This window comes from Rutidosis leptorrhynchoides, chromosome 1 (genome assembly GCF_046630445.1).
Source record: "Rutidosis leptorrhynchoides isolate AG116_Rl617_1_P2 chromosome 1, CSIRO_AGI_Rlap_v1, whole genome shotgun sequence".
Taxonomy (NCBI): Eukaryota; Viridiplantae; Streptophyta; class Magnoliopsida; order Asterales; family Asteraceae; genus Rutidosis; species Rutidosis leptorrhynchoides.
This window is the reverse complement of record NC_092333.1, coordinates 540,808,854-540,821,748: the sequence shown is the minus strand read 5'-3', so window position 1 is coordinate 540,821,748 and position 12,895 is coordinate 540,808,854.

Genomic DNA, 12,895 nt, shown 5'->3' with positions numbered 1-12,895 from the left:
ATTTTTTAGTTTTCTAGTATTTTTAGTTTAATTGTCGTAATCTTTTAATTTTTAATTGTCGTAATGTTTTAATTTTTAATTATTGTAATTTTTTATTTTTAATGAAATGGTAGTTTTATGTTTTTTATTTAAAATGTATTTTATAAGTATTAATAATTATTTGATAATATAAAAAATAAAAAAATAATAATAAAAAAATGGAAGGAGGAGTGTCATGGTTGGCAGTGGTTAGTCCAGGTTTAGTCCTGGAAAAGGAGGTAAGAAGGAGGTGCTGATGTGGCGCTGAATGATTGGTTAGTCCTGGAGGAAGTATTGTCTTTGTTGGGAGCGCTCTTAGTTATAGTTATAATTCGTCAATTTGTGAAATTAATATTTTTTATTATTATCTTTTTTGAATGGTGGGTTATCGGCATCATCCATGGGAGTTAACTACCTTCGCGATCATTTGTCACGCACACACGCACTTCCGAGAGGAAACCCGAATCGCACTGCGAGAACTTGATTCTTAAACCATCTCGAGTGGGAGGCAGACCGGGTTTAAACCTGAATTGATCCAAGAGAAAACCCCCTCAGGGTCAATCTGAAGCACCATATTTCAGGCAGATTAATTAAGAGGGTGAACTGCGAGGCTCGAACTCACGACCTCAACCCGAGCCCCAAACACAAGGAATGAGGATACCACTCGATTATAAGCACGGTGGTAATTAATATTAATATTGTATAATATTTATTAAACTAATACTGTAGGCTTACAATTATAATTTATAATATAATTATTAACCATACATACTAATTGTGGTCAGAATTTTGGTCGTAGTGGCCATTTCCAGCTTTTCAAACGACATAAAAAAAATAAAAAATTCGCCCCCTAAACAAACTTCATTCAATATTTTAACGTGCCGTATCTTCCCGCTCGCCACGATTTAAATTTTTCTGACACCACCGTTCAACTCAAAATAATTTTACAAACACAAAACAACTAACTATACGCGAAACGGACGTTTTTAAAAAAATGCTAAACATTTCGGGTTATCTTTCATATATATATATATATATATATATATATATATATATATATATATATATATATATATATATATATATTACTCAAACTAACTACATCATATCGATGGTTTCGTCCCCTTTTTTTACTCGATTTTTTCCTGACGTTAAAAACGCGTAGGCCATTAGGTACATTAGGTACTAACCACGTGCATTCAAACACACCCGCATCAATGTGTATTTAGTTATGTAAATATACATAACGCTACGTTAAATATGAATATGTAACTCAAAAAACCCCGCCGCATCGCGCGGGCATATCATACTAGTATATAATAATAACAGAAAGTAAAGATTTTCTGTTGACCACTCTTAAGAATTAGCAGCGAAGCCAAAATTTTAAATCGATGGTGTCCCGACACGTTAATCTTGAGGTCTTACTTTTTACTCCCGACAATAACTTGGTTGACAATGTCTTGTTTGCAAATAAAATTTCTTAGTTTTGTTAATTTGATTAGGTAACAATCTGATATTCATTTTCAATTTTATAAAAAATCGTTTATATAATAAGAATTGACATCAACTGAGTGGAGCTAAATTTTTTAAAATTTGTTAAAAGTATCCGCACTTGAAAATAGAGTACTCTATATGTGTGATTTATATTGTCCACAAACTAAAAACACAATTTAATAATTTTGTAAATATTATAAATTTACCCTCCTCAAATTTACCTACTTGTTTATCCTACATGCATAAAGTATGGGAAAAAATAACCTAACCATTTATATATACGAAGTATTTATGAAAATTGATAATTAAGTTTGAACATTTCAAAATGAAATAGTGAATAATTAAATACAAATAAAGCGGGTAATTTATCTCTTTACATACTAAATATCGTGAGAATGTTGGTCGTCCCCTCAAGGCCAAAACGACAAGAGTCCCTCCCCCTCTTTTCACACTTCTATTTTCATTCTTCCCCCTCACCTATACATGTAGTGACCCGAACTTTTCCATGTTTATATATATTAATTGAGATTGATATTTACATGATTAAATGTTTCCAACATGTTAAGCAATCAAACTTGTTAAGACTTGATTAATTGAAATATGTTTCATATAGACAATTGACCACCCAAGTTGACCGGTGATTCACAAACGTTAAAACTTGTAAAAACTATATGATGACATATATATGGATATATATATATATATAGTTAACATGATACTATGATAAGTAAACATATCATTAAGTATATTAACAATGAACTACATATGTAAAAACAAGACTACTAACTTAATAATTTTTAAACAAGACATATATGTAACGATTATCGTTGTAAAGACATTTAATGTATATATATCATATTAAGAGATATTCATACATGATAATATCATGATAATATAATAATTTAAAATCTCATTTGATATTATAAACATTGGGTTAACAACATTTAACAAGATCGTTAACCTAAAGGTTTCAAAACAACACTTACATGTAACGACTAACGATGACTTAACGACTCAGTTAAAATTTATATACATGTAGTGTTTTAATATGTATTTATACACTTTTGAAAGACTTCAATACACTTATCAAAATACTTCTACTTAACAAAAATGCTTACAATTACATCCTCGTTCAGTTTCATCAACAATTCTACTCGTATGCACCCGTATTCGTACTCGTACAATACACAACTTTTAGATGTATGTACTATTGGTATATACACTCCAATGATCAGCTCTTAGCAGCCCATTTGAGTTACCTAACACATGTGGGAACCATCATTTGGCAACTAGCATGAAATATCTCATAAAATTACAAAAATATGAGTAATCATTCATGACTTATTTACATGAAAACAAAATTACATATCCTTTATATCTAATCCATACACCAACGACCAAAAACACCTACAAACACTTTCATTCTTCAATTTTCTTCATCTAATTGATCTCTCTCAAGTTCTATCTTCAAGTTCTAAGTGTTCTTCATATATTCTACAAGTTCTAGTTACATAAAATCAAGAATACTTTCAAGTTTGCTAGCTCACTTCCAATCTTGTAAGGTGATCATCCAACCTCAAGAAATCTTTGTTTCTTACAGTAGGTTATCATTCTAATACAAGGCAATAATCATATTCAAACTTTGGTTCAATTTCTATAACTATAACAATCTTATTTCAAGTGATGATCTTACTTGAACTTGTTTTCGTGTCATGATTCTGCTTCAAGAACTTCGAGCCATCCAAGGATCCGTTGAAGCTAGATCCATTTTTCTCTTTTCCAGTAGGTTTATCCAAGGAACTTAAGGTAGTAATGATGTTCATAACATCATTCGATTCATATATATAAAGCTATCTTATTCGAAGGTTTAAACTTGTAATCACTAGAACATAGTTTAGTTAATTCTAAACTTGTTCGCAAACAAAAGTTAATCCTTCTAACTTGACTTTTAAAATCAACTAAACACATGTTCTATATCTATATGATATGCTAACTTAATGATTTAAAACCTGGAAACACGAAAAACACCGTAAAACCGGATTTACGCCGTCGTAGTAACACCGCGGGCTGTTTTGGGTTAGTTAATTAAAAACTATGATAAACTTTGATTTAAAAGTTGTTATTCTGAGAAAATGATTTTTATTATGAACATGAAACTATATCCAAAAATTATGGTTAAACTCAAAGTGGAAGTATGTTTTCTAAAATGATCATCTAGACGTCGTTCTTTCGACTGAAATGACTACCTTTACAAAAATGACTTGTAACTTATTTTTCCGACTATAAACCTATACTTTTTCTGTTTAGATTCATAAAATAGAGTTCAATATGAAACCATAGCAATTTGATTCACTCAAAACGGATTTAAAATGAAGAAGTTATGGGTAAAACAAGATTGGATAATTTTTCTCATTTTAGCTACATGAAAATTGGTAACAAATCTATTCCAACCATAACTTAATCAACTTGTATTGTATATTATGTAATCTTGAGATACCATAGACACGTATACAATGTTTCGACCTATCATGTCGACACATCTATATATATTTCGGAACAACCATAGACACTCTATATGTGAATGTTGGAGTTAGCTATACAGGGTTGAGGTTGATTCCAAAATATATATAGTTTGAGTTGTGATCAATACTGAGATACGTATACACTGGGTCGTGGATTGATTCAAGATAATATATATCGATTTATTTCTGTACATCTAACTGTGGACAACTAGTTGTAGGTTACTAACGAGGACAGCTGACTTAATAAACTTAAAACATCAAAATATATTAAAAGTGGTGTAAATATATTTTGAACATACTTTGATATATATGTATATATTGTTATAGGTTCGTGAATCAACCAGTGGCCAAGTCTTACTTCCCGACGAAGTAAAAATCTGTGAAAGTGAGTTATAGTCCCACTTTTTAAAATCTAATATTTTTGGGATGAGAATACATGCAGGTTTTATAAATGATTTACAAAATAGACACAAGTACGTGAAACTACATTCTATGGTTGAATTATTGAAATCGAATATGCCCCTTTTTATTAAGTTTGGTAATCTAAGAATTAGGGAACAGACACCCTAATTGACGCGAATCCTAAAGATAGATCTACTGGGCCTAACAAACCTCATCCAAAGTACCGGATGCTTTAGTACTTCGAAATTTATATCATATCCGAAGGGTGTCCCGGAATGATGGGGATATTCTTATATATGCATCTTGTTAATGTCGGTTACCAGGTGTTCACCATATGAATGATTTTTATCTCTATGTATGGGATGTGTATTGAAATATGAAATCTTGTGGTCTATTATTATGATTTGATATATGTAGGTTAAACCTATAACTCACCAACATTTTTGTTGACGTTTTAAGCATGTTTATTCTCAGGTGATTATTAAGAGCTTCCGCTATCGCATACTTAAATAAGGACGAGATTTGGAGTCCATGCTTGTATGATATTGTGTAAAAACTGCATTCAAGAAACTTATTTTGTTGTAACATATTTGTATTGTAAACCATTATGTAATGGTCGTGTATAAACAGGATATTTTAGATTATCATTATTTGATAATCTACGTAAAGCTTTTTAAACTTTTATTTATGAAATAAAGGTTATGGTTTGTTTTTAAAATGAATGCAGTCTTTGAAAAACGTCTCATATAGAGGTCAAAAACCTCGCAACGAAATCAATTAATATGAAACGTTTTTAATCAATAAGAAGGGACATTTCAGTTGGTATCAGAGCGTTGGTCTTAGAGAACCAGAATTTTGCATTAGTGTGTCTTATCGAGTTTGTTATGATGCATTAGTGAGTCTGGACTTCGACCGTGTTTACTTGAAAAATGATTGCTTAACAAATTTTGTTGGAAACTATATATTTTTAACATGTGAATATTATGTGATATATTAATCTATTAACGCGTTTGATATTATGTGATAGATGTCTACCTCTAGAACAAGTCCCATTGACTCACCTAATAATAATGAAGAGTCAGATGTAAATTGGAATGATTCGTGGACTGATTCACAAGTTCCCGAAGAGGAACCGGAAGAAGAGTCGGAACCGGAAGAAGAATCGGAACCGGATGAAGAAATAGAACCGGTGGGGGAAATAATAAAACGGTTAAGTAAAAGAAAATCCTCAACCAACCGACCAAGGTTAATTATTGTAACATCCCGCGTTTTTCCGTTAAATTTATTTTCAACACTATCTTTTTTTTTTTTTTTTAATAATACCTTTCGTGATTTAAATGCGTGGTTTCCATTGACTAACGTTCATAATATTCCCGTTATTTAATTATAACATCACTCGTTTACTCGAGCGTTTTTAAAATATTCGTTTGGTTAATTCCCGCACCCGCTTTGAAACTTGAGGGACCAAAGTTGGCTAGTGGGCAAACTAGTTGACTAGGTCAACTAGTCAACCCACCACTACCACCACACATTCAATCCCACCTTCTTCCTCTTTTCTCTCTACTTCCCTTTTATGAACACAAAACCCTCAAACACAAATTCATCATCTAAAACCGAATCATGGAGCAAACATCAAAACAAATTGTACTTTTGGAATCCTCGTTTCATCCTCTTCGATTTGATACTAGTCTCATGGCATGGGGTAAGAATTTCTCATGAAACCCTAACTTGTTAAATACGTTTTTAAACTTGTCAAGTGGTTAATTAGTGTCTATGGCTCGTAGGGATGTCGTGTATGTAATTTGTATGCTCGTTCTTCGTGTTTTAAAAATATGACATGAACACCCAAATGGGTCTAGCTTAATCTTGAGTTTTGGTTGCTCAAATGATGTTATAAGATAAAGTGTATGTGTTAAAAGTGTTAGTTACCTCATTAGCTTCGTTTTGATATGTTGGATGATGAAAAACTAGCTCAATAACATGAAATGTGTTTTTGGTGAATCGATTATCGTTTTGGTAGGAACTTGATGCGGTTGAATGCTAGTTGAGACACTTGTTTGAATGTATGCTAGTTAACTAGTTAAATTGTATGCGTAAATAGCTTCGAAATGGTGTGATGTATGCTAGCGTTTGATTAGTGAATCATAAGTCTCATTGTGTCGAAATTGATTTTGAAACGATAACGTGACTAGTGATTTTGACGTAGTAAATGTTTATTGAAACTTGGAATATGCGTCTAGTTGCAATGTATGCGTTATTACCTTCAAAACGGCATATCGTATGTGTAAATTGGATTCCCGAATCATAAAATACGTTTTACGAACTTGAAACTTTGAAAAAAAACCTTTCTTGATCAATTGACGAGTTTCCGGTTATTGTAAATGATGTTTTTGCTTGATGAAAAGTGGTTAGTTGTATTCCTCGTCAAAATACCTTTTCGACGATATATGATAGGCATTATAAGTGTTTGCGGGTCAAGAGTTGGGTTGGAAAATGTTTTGGTTCGTGCATACTTTGAAAAACTGACCAGAAATCTCTGCCCAGATGGTGGCGCGGCGCGCCCCATCCCCGCGCGGCGCGCGGATTGGCCTGGCCAGATTCTGCTTTGTTTGGCGCCTTTCACGCGAAATGTTTGACTAGCTATCGACCTCCGATTCACATGAAACTTGTTTTAATATACTTATATATGAATAAAAACCTCAGAAAAATAGTTCGGGACCCGACCCGAACGCGTTGACTTTTTCGTTGACTTTGACCAAGTTTGACTTTTAGTCAAACTTAACCAAACTTTTATACAATCATTCTAACATGCTTTTATACTTGTTTCTTGTATGAAACTTGACAACGTGATTCACATGCTATACTTAATCGAGTCGTAACGAGCCATAGGACTAATTGAACACATTTCACCCGACCTTGTGTCGTAACCGGTTAATTGATACAACTTACTTGTTTAGGTCAAGGCTAAGCAACTTTCATGCATACGTTACTTTGTGAAGTACTTTTATACTCGTGCACTCGAGGTGAGATCATAGTCCCACCTTTTCAACAACTTTTTATACTTTTAAATTGTGGGCTGAGAAACATATACTTTGTTACATTTTGTACTACTTACTTTTATACTTTGAACACAAGTACAAGGAAAACAAACATTCCACAGCGAGTTAGAACAAAAATCCTCAATTCGATTATCATTAGTTACACTTGCAGGGTGTAAGCGAGAACTTATATTGTGTGGCCATACGGGTTTGACAAACCCTCATTACGGACGGTTCGCTACCGTCTACGGATGAAATATATTTTCGAGAATCAGTGTTTGTTCTAGCACTATGGATGGGGTATACAATGGAGGAAACGTTAAGTCTTGATAATTGGGTGCTCGCGAACAATACTTTTGGAATGCAAACGATTTTGATAATCAACTATGGGAATACTAAATCTTGTGGTTCAAAAACAACGTTTACAAACACCTATGATTTCACCAACGTTTTTCGTTGACAGTTTTCTATATGTTTCTCAGGTTCATACTCGGCTATTTGATACATGCTTCCGCACACTTTGATTTCTTGCTTGAGGTCAAGCATACATGCATACGCTAGTGATAGCACCTTTGGATTCAAACATTTGTTTACATACTTACGCTATTTATAGCAACCGTGACTTTCAACTTATATTATGTCGCAAGTTTATTTCATTTATACATTATACTTTTGTAAACTTAAACTTGTTGTCGATCCGTTTGGTAAACTAAACTTTGTAAGTCTTGTACTTTTCAAATGAATGCGACATAATTTTGGTCAAACGAGTCTCATATAGGGACTACGACCACGCAACGGGACCTAAGTAGCGGCGCCGTCAATGACGATTTTGTCGGGTCGCTACAGATGGTATCAGAGCGTTGGTTGTAGGGAACTAGGACGTGCATTAGTGTGTCTAACAGAGTCGTTAGGACGCATTAGTGAGTCTAGACTACAACCGGATGGTTAGCATTTGCATTCTGACATACATTTGCTATAGATAGCACTTACTTGACTACTTGTGCATTATACTTGAATCATTCTTAGGCAAACTTTTTAATGGTACCCAACCTTCATCATACGAACTCGTATTCCGCCACTTTTTGGTAACACACGTGAATTCAAGGTTTATACGCGTACGGATGACCACGACTTCGTTAGTCACTCTAGTTCGGGAATTCTGACTCCTTGGTTGTTATCCACCCCGTCTCAGCTTACTATCCACAAGTGTTGTAAAGTTACCACCACTACTCTAGATGAGTATCGTCATCACTATTTATCACTACGGTTGCGTACTACTCGTTATCATGACTCGTTACTCTTTTCATACCTAAGTACATTTTTGTCTGACTCGAATCGCATTGACGTGAATAATCATTTATACACTTCTCTCGGGGAACGCTTCCTTAGAGTTGCAGAAATTCTTTCGATTTAATACGAGTCACGTTTGAGACATCGTTACATTTTGTTCATTTTAGATCTTCACGGTTACACGAACTTGATTCTATGGAGTGATGTGAGAATGGAAGTATGAGTTAGCGTAATATAACGACACTCGATCAACGTGGTTATATTACGGTAAGACATACCAAAGTTCTAGTGACACGTGATGGTGGTTAGACTCGATCAACCTAAACACCACCATGTGCCATGTACATGACTTCATTTTTCTTGTTTGAACATCCGACAACCCCGAGAATACTGATAACAACCATACCCGGGACACATCTTCGATTATTGTCGAACCATATTGATGCTTCCGAATGAATGACAAATTCTTCCGACTTCAAACATATGTTACACGTGTGTACTATCTCGTTTTCTTATAGTTTTTATAGACGAACTACAAAATGCTTGGTATGCTCACATCGAGGCGAAAACTTCTCTCGCCTTACACTCGTACTTCCATTTAAGGAAATCTTTTATTTTAAATTCTCAATGGAGAGAGACTCTTCACGTTATACTAGTATTCGCCTCGAGGGTGAATAGTCTCGACGAACGTATTTGGAAACCGATAAATCTTCCGCGACGCGAATTTTCTTGAGAAACTTGTCCTAGCTAACGTTTTCAATTCCTAGCAAACTTGTTCAAATATACCTTACGGAATGTACTCCGTTTCGGACCGAGATCCTCGTTTCACTTCTAGATTTTGGAGTGCCTCACAAAAAGTCTCGGGACCACGTTTAGACATGAGTACCGCGTACCATCCAAAACCCGACGGACCGAGCAAACATACGATTCAAACCTTGGAAACCGTAATACGAATTTGTGTTATCAACTTCAAATTTACTTGAGAAAAGTTTTTGCCTTTAACCAAATTCTCTTACAACGATGGTTATCATTCAAGTCTTAACGTCACACTTTTCGAGGACCCGTATAGCCGTAATCGTCGTTTTCTTAAATTGTTGAACCGAAGTAGGTGACAAGCGAACCACCGGACCCGAAATCATTCATGAAACAACCGGAAAATTTTTCAATTCCAAGAAAGGCTCAAGGCGGATCGTAGTCGCCAAAAGAACTATGCCGATGTTAGACGTAAACATTTCAAATTCCACGTGGGAAAACGCGTCACGTTAAGAGTCGCACCTTGGAAGGTGCAATCCGTTTCGGGAAACGTAGGAAGCTAAATCCGCTATATTTCGATCCTTTTTGAAATCTTGGGGCGTTTTGGACCCGTTGCTAGCCGTTTAGATTTTCCGACTCATTTTGAGTCTCCGTTTATCCTACATTCGATGAATCAACTTAAAGACGTGTTTTGCGAAACAAGAACTTGTTATCTCCTTTGATGAGCTTACTATCGACGATAAACTTCACTTCCTAGGAGAACCGGTTGAAACCATGAATCGTGAAACAAAAACCTTCAAACAACATACGACCCCGACCTTCAAGTTCGTTGAAATGCCCAAAGACGTACCTTCACTTATTCGTAAATTTTTACAACGCAAGACCTCGAGGAAGATTCAACAACTACTACTTCCAACTAAATTTCGGGACGAAATTTCTTTTGAGGTGTGGATAATGTAACATCCCGCGTTTTTCCGTTAAATTTATTTTCAACACTATCTTTTTTTTTTTTTTTAATAATACCTTTCGTGATTTAAATGCGTGGTTTCCATTGACTAACGTTCATAATATTCCCGTTATTTAATTATAACATCACTCGTTTACTCGAGCGTTTTTAAAATATTCGTTTGGTTAATTCCCGCACCCGCTTTGAAACTTGAGGGACCAAAGTTGGCTAGTGGGCAAACTAGTTGACTAGGTCAACTAGTCAACCCACCACTACCACCACACATTCAATCCCACCTTCTTCCTCTTTTCTCTCTACTTCCCTTTTATGAACACAAAACCCTCAAACACAAATTCATCATCTAAAACCGAATCATGGAGCAAACATCAAAACAAATTGTACTTTTGGAATCCTCGTTTCATCCTCTTCGATTTGATACTAGTCTCATGGCATGGGGTAAGAATTTCTCATGAAACCCTAACTTGTTAAATTCGTTTTTAGACTTGTCAAGTGGTTAATTAGTGTCTATGGCTCGTAGGGATGTCGTGTATGTAATTTGTATGCTCGTTCTTCGTGTTTTAAAAATATGACATGAACACCCAAATGGGTCTAGCTTAATCTTGAGTTTTGGTTGCTCAAATGATGTTATAAGATAAAGTGTATGTGTTAAAAGTGTTAGTTACCTCATTAGCTTCGTTTTGATATGTTGGATGATGAAAAACTAGCTCAATAACATGAAATGTGTTTTTGGTGAATCGATTATCGTTTTGGTAGGAACTTGATGCGGTTGAATGCTAGTTGAGACACTTGTTTGAATGTATGCTAGTTAACTAGTTAAATTGTATGCGTAAATAGCTTCGAAATGGTGTGATGTATGCTAGCGTTTGATTAGTGAATCATAAGTCTCATTGTGTCGAAATTGATTTTGAAACGATAACGTGACTAGTGATTTTGACGTAGTAAATGTTTATTGAAACTTGGAATATGCGTCTAGTTGCAATGTATGCGTTATTACCTTCAAAACGGCATATCGTATGTGTAAATTGGATTCCCGAATCATAAAATACGTTTTACGAACTTGAAACTTTGAAAATAAACCTTTCTTGATCAATTGACGAGTTTCCGGTTATTGTAAATGATGTTTTTGCTTGATGAAAAGTGGTTAGTTGTATTCCTCGTCAAAATACCTTTTCGACGATATATGATAGGCATTATAAGTGTTTGCGGGTCAAGAGTTGGGTTGGAAAATGTTTTGGTTCGTGCATACTTTGAAAAACTGACCAGAAATCTCTGCCCAGATGGTGGCGCGGCGCGCCCCATCCCCGCGCGGCGCGCGGATTGGCCTGGCCAGATTCTGCTTTGTTTGGCGCCTTTCACGCGAAATGTTTGACTAGCTATCGACCTCCGATTCACATGAAACTTGTTTTAATATACTTATATATGAATAAAAACCTCAGAAAAATAGTTCGGGACCCGACCCGAACGCGTTGACTTTTTCGTTGACTTTGACCAAGTTTGACTTTTAGTCAAACTTAACCAAACTTTTATACAATCATTCTAACATGCTTTTATACTTGTTTCTTGTATGAAACTTGACAACGTGATTCACATGCTATACTTAATCGAGTCGTAACGAGCCATAGGACTAATTGAACACATTTCACCCGACCTTGTGTCGTAACCGGTTAATTGATACAACTTACTTGTTTAGGTCAAGGCTAAGCAACTTTCATGCATACGTTACTTTGTGAAGTACTTTTATACTCGTGCACTCGAGGTGAGATCATAGTCCCACCTTTTCAACAACTTTTTATACTTTTAAATTGTGGGCTGAGAAACATATACTTTGTTACATTTTGTACTACTTACTTTTATACTTTGAACACAAGTACAAGGAAAACAAACATTCCACAGCGAGTTAGAACAAAAATCCTCAATTCGATTATCATTAGTTACACTTGCAGGGTGTAAGCGAGAACTTATATTGTGTGGCCATACGGGTTTGACAAACCCTCATTACGGACGGTTCGCTACCGTCTACGGATGAAATATATTTTCGAGAATCAGTGTTTGTTCTAGCACTATGGATGGGGTATACAATGGAGGAAATGTTAAGTCTTGATAATTGGGTGCTCGCGAACAATACTTTTGGAATGCAAACGATTTTGATAATCAACTATGGGAATACTAAATCTTGTGGTTCAAAAACAACGTTTACAAACACCTATGATTTTACCAACGTTTTTCGTTGACAGTTTTCTATATGTTTCTCAGGTTCATACTCGGCTATTTGATACATGCTTCCGCACACTTTGATTTCTTGCTTGAGGTCAAGCATACATGCATACGCTAGTGATAGCACCTTTGGATTCAAACATTTGTTTACATACTTACGCTATTTATAGCAACCGTGACTTTCAACTTATATTATG